Source organism: Dermacentor silvarum, chromosome 7 (genome assembly GCF_013339745.2).
Source record: "Dermacentor silvarum isolate Dsil-2018 chromosome 7, BIME_Dsil_1.4, whole genome shotgun sequence".
Lineage (NCBI taxonomy): Eukaryota > Metazoa > Arthropoda > Arachnida > Ixodida > Ixodidae > Dermacentor > Dermacentor silvarum.
In genome coordinates, this window is record NC_051160.1 from 104,768,617 (window position 1) to 104,773,632 (window position 5,016).

The following is a 5,016-nucleotide window of genomic DNA, read 5'->3' on the forward strand; positions in this document are numbered from 1 at the left end:
TCTGTAAACGAATGAGGTTGCTGAACTCATTCGAATGGGTTCCTGTCGCGAATGAGTACTCTCGCCGAAGAGTGGCTGCGATGAAATTTTCTATTAAAAGTTAATAACTGATTGCAGTTATTAATATGTTTTTATTTTTAAGTGTATTGTTTAATTTTTTACCAAACGATTCAACTTATTAGTTCTCAAATGGTTTGAGTATTCTCGTTCCCAGCAATATTGTCGAGAGCGTTGCCGGCCATAGTTTGGCACTGTGCTGAGTGAAGGTGATCGAAGCAGCTAGCGAGCAGTCAGCCAGCGCAGAAACGATGACCTCAACGCAGCCTGAAGCTTCGAAAGGAAAAGAAAGCGCCCGTTAGATGGAAGCGGAGACGTTTACTTTGATTAGGATTTGGGAGGACCACATCGGCGACTTGCGGCGGGCAAAGCGTAATGCAAAGGTGTATGCCGCTATTTTTGAAAAGTTGCGACCAGCCGGTATTGAGAAGACGCTAAAAGAAATAAAAAGCAAGATCGAAAATCTCGCAAATAAGTACAGGTGAGTGCACTACTACTTTTAAACATATATACTCTCGTGTGACCCCTACAACAAACCGACGGTTTCCATGCTTTGTGCTAGCGTGTTAAGCACGCTAGCACAAAGCAGCGTGCTTAACCGTGCGACTTGCCATCGTTATTCGAGATCGGTACCGTATATTTTCCAATGCAAATCGATGGGCAGTGTGCATGTGTGCATGCTTTACGACGGAACGCTACAAGACGGCGATGCGCGTTTCGTTGGTTGTAAGCAACGCAGCCAGCGTATTTTGTTAGACGTGCACAGGTTGGGCGATCTGCGAATTTACTATGGCGTTGCGTCTTGTGGGTTTAAATGCTTTTGGGGAGGCTGTTACGCGCTGTTCAGAGGTACGCTGCAAAACTCGTCGAAGCGATCAGATGCGTTACCACAATAACACGTGGTACTGCCCCAACTCGCGCACGTCGCTAGCGTGGCTAACAAAAATGCAGCATTGCTACAGCGGAGCATCCCGCTTCCAATTAGAGAGCGCTATGCGATGTCTCGCCCTACAATTGTGTGTTAGCATGATACATTTGTTCACATTATCGATGGCGGCGAAATGCGAAAAGACACATGTACTTAGGCAATCTTTGAGCTCGTTAAAGAACCCCAGGTGGTAAAATTTCCGGAGTTGCCCACTACGGCGTGCCTCATAATCAGATCGTGGTTTTGGCAGTAAAACCCCATAATTTAATTTTTAAAATTTGTTCACATTAGAAGCATCATTTTATTGTGGTTAGCAACATCACTATAAAATGATCATTTTACTTTCAGAGAGATCAACAAAAACAAAAGGACCGGCTCGGAGTGCATTCGGTGGTCCTTTTATTGGGAACTGCACAAATTTCTGGGAACCTTGCCGATCAATGACGCAACACTGGTGTGCGAAAGTGCATGCAGTGACGACGCAACTGTTGAGCAGGTGAGAAAAACCCACATCAATGTGTCAATGCAGATATTCACAGTAGTATAAACCGGAATATAAGCCGAGATTTTTTCATTAAAAAATCAAGCTAAAGTCACCCCTCGTCTTATATAGCGGTGTTTAGCCGAATGTGAGTCGTCGTCTGGCAACATGTGGTGTGTGTGTTTGTCAAAGCCTCGTAAGGCCGTATCCAAAGCCAATACCGGTCATTCCTCCACGATTTTTTTTTATCGTTGCCGTGTTCTTTGTGTGCTTTTGCGTCCGACCTGTCCCAACATTTCTGTTTGGATCAACGCTTCGTGCGATTTGTTTGATTTTTTTATTTTTTGCCTGTTGAAGAATGAGTGGCGGCACGCGCAGGCAGTTTTCAGCAGCATTTAAGATAACAGTTATTGACTTTGCTGAAACGAACGGCAACATGGCCGCTCAGCGCCAATTTGGCGTTTCAGAAAAATGCGTGCGTTACTGGAGGGCACAGAAAGGCGAATTGCTGAAGTGCAAACCGTGCAAGACGTCCTTTCGTGGGCGTAGTGCGGTTTATCCGCAACTCGAGGACACCCTCGCGGACTTTGTGCGGGAACAGCGTGCGCGCTCGCTACCGGTCACCGCGCATACAATTCGCTGCAAAGCCGTGGAGCTTGCGCGAGAAGCTGGACTTTCAAGTGAGGAGTTCCGTGCCCCGGCCTCATGGGTGCGTCGCTTTATGAGGCGGAAAGGATTTTCACTCCGCCGCCGCACATCCATCTGTCAGAAGCTGCCGGTGGAGTTCGAGGACAAGATGGTTAGCTTCCAGCGCTTCGTGATCCGGCTTCGAGAGGAGAACAACTACATGATGGGGCAAATTGGTAATGCCGATGAAACCCCCGTGTGGTTTGACATGCCTTCGTCAACCACGATCACGGAGCGCGGCGCCAAGGACGTGAAGCTTTTGTCGACGGGCAATGAGCATTCGCGCTTCACCGTCATGTTGGCATGCACTGCAGACGGTAGGAAGCTGCCACCCTTCGTCATATTTAAAAGGAAAACGATGCCGAAGGAAGCATTCCCGCCAGGTGTTGTCGTTCGCGTGAACGAAAAGGGATATATGGACGAGGTCATGATGCTTGAATGGATCCGGGTCGTCTGGAACCGCCGGCCTGGTGCACTGCTGCGTCCTCGGAGCATGCTGGTTTTGGACGCGTTTCGCGGTCACCTCACCGAAGGTGTGAAACGCGTGCTCTGTGACGGAAAAACGGACCTCGTCATCATCCCAGGTGGTATGACGTCCACCCTCCAGCCGCTCGACGTCGTGTTGAACAAGCCGTTCAAGGACCGGGTGCGGCTGGAGTACCAAGAGTGGATGTCCGGCGACAACTTGAAGACGCCGACGGGACGCCTGCAGAGACCTCCGCTTGGAACCGTCTGCGGCTGGGTGCTCTCCGAGAGCCTGGCGTTCTTTGCCAGACGTGATGGTGCAGAATGCATTTAAGAAATGCTGCATTAGTAACTCTCTCGATGGTACTGAAGACGACGCACTGTGGGAGGAGGCCAGCAACAAGCGGTCGTCTTCTGAGGATAGCGACACTTCCGATGAATGAGACGGCGGCTCCGATGGCGGGTGAGCGGTGCCGTTCGAGAATAAATGTATATCGGTGATTTTCGGTCGTTTCATTTTTTTTCTTCTTTTTTTCATCTAAACTTAGGGGGTCGACCTATATTCCCACTCGACCTATAATCCGGTTTATACGGTATATTTGTAGCATTGTACTGGACAAGAATGTAAATCTGGCCACAAATATTTATTTTACAGGAAACAGGATGTCTTTTTAGCACGACTGTAAAACTAGATATCGAGGAACTCGCAAGTCACATGCAGTCTTGTATAGTGCACACTGAATTGCTGTACATGCTTGAAGTTTACAGTGCAAGTTCTAGAGGCTTATGCTTTGCCTGTATAATGTGTTACAGATTATCTGTCAAATGGAGGTGGGTGACCCGGCAGCAGATGATCAGCTGGAGCCTCCTCCAGACATGGACGACATGTTCGATGTGCCGCTGTCACCATGTGCGGAAGAAAATACGCTCCCAGCACCAACGGCACCCAGCAACGAGGCGGAGTTACAAAATGCGCAAGGCCAACTTGCGGGCTTAAAGAAAAAAACCCCGTCAGGCCATGCGATTCTGCTGAAGCAGATAATTGAAGAGCAGAAACAAATGCGTTACGCATTTGAAAGATCAAAAGCGAGGGAACATGAGCTGCGCAGGTGGCAACTGCTTCTTCAAGAAGAGTCTGGGAAGAGAGAACAGGAGTTGATTGCTGTCCTGAGAGACATTGGAAAAAAGTTGTAACCACAATCTTTGTAAATAAATACATGTTTCAACACTTATGATGTGGTTCCTTGCACCCACAGGTCAGATCAGACCATGCAATACTGCTAAAGCAGATCACAATGACAAACGACGACAAACGCGTTGCGCATTACAAAGGTCTCGAGGCAGGGAGTACGAGCTGCGCTGGCGGCAACTACTCCTTCAAGAAGAGTTGGGCAAAAGAGAACAGGAGTTGATTTCTTTACTGAGAGACATTGGAAAAAAGTTGTAGCCACAATCTTTGTAAATAAAGAAATGTTTCAACACTTATGATGCGGTTCCTTGTACCCACAGAACAGATCAAGCTATGCATACTGCTAAAGCAGATCACAATGACGAACAAAGACAAACGCGTTGCGCATTACAAAGGTCTCGAGGCAGGGAGTACGAGCTGCGCAGGCGGCAACTACTTCTTCAAGAGTTGGGCAAAAGAGAGCAAGAATTCATTTCAGTACTGAGGGACATAGGCAAAAAGTTGTAGCCACAATCATTCTGAATAAAGAACTGTTATGATGTGGTTCCTTGCACCCACAGACCAGATCAGACCATGCAATACTGCTAAAGCAGATCACAATGACGAACAAAGACAAACGCGTTGCACATTACAAAGGTCTCGAGGCCGGGAGTACGAGCTCTGTGCAGGCGGAAACTAATCCTTCAAGAAGAGTCGGGTAAAAGAGAGCAAGAATTGATTTCTGTACTGAGGGACAAAGGCAAAAAGTTGTAGCCACAATCTTTGTGAATAAATGTTTTTACACTGTTTCGATGTGGTTTCCTTGTACCCACAGAACAATTTAGCATTGACCTGAACATAATGGAAGGATGAAAAAGAGAAAATACATGCACACTTGCCCACATAAATATAGTATTATGTAGGTCGACTGCACTTTGTGTAAAATTTCAATCACGACAGCAGTGTGTTCTGTTGAGCTCGGTTCCAAAAGTACTTTGCGAGTGCTGCTCTCACTTCTTGCGCTTGTGCTGTTGACACGCTGGTGTTGTGGGATGGTTGCTGGTACACTGCCTGAAAGGCCTGCACATTTTGCTCCCAGTGTTGCTCCACGGTGTCCTTGAAAGACTCGCAGATGTGCAGAATGCACGATGTCCTGACAGCCTGTTTAGCGTTTGGAAGCTTGCACTCCATTCGCTTCATTGTGAAGCGAAATCGTGCCTTCAACCAGAC

The 5,016-nt window shown here is 47.5% G+C and overlaps 1 long non-coding RNA gene across 1 annotated transcript; it reads left to right on the forward strand.

Moving 5' to 3' along the window:
• The first annotated feature begins 394 nt into the window (after window positions 1–394).
• Window positions 395–4,669, forward strand: LOC125946913 (uncharacterized). The gene is made up of 3 exons (XR_007467985.1): window positions 395–538; window positions 1,334–1,481; window positions 3,432–4,669. It is a non-coding gene; the product is annotated as an uncharacterized LOC125946913 (long non-coding RNA).
• Window positions 4,670–5,016: the final 347 nt, after the last annotated feature.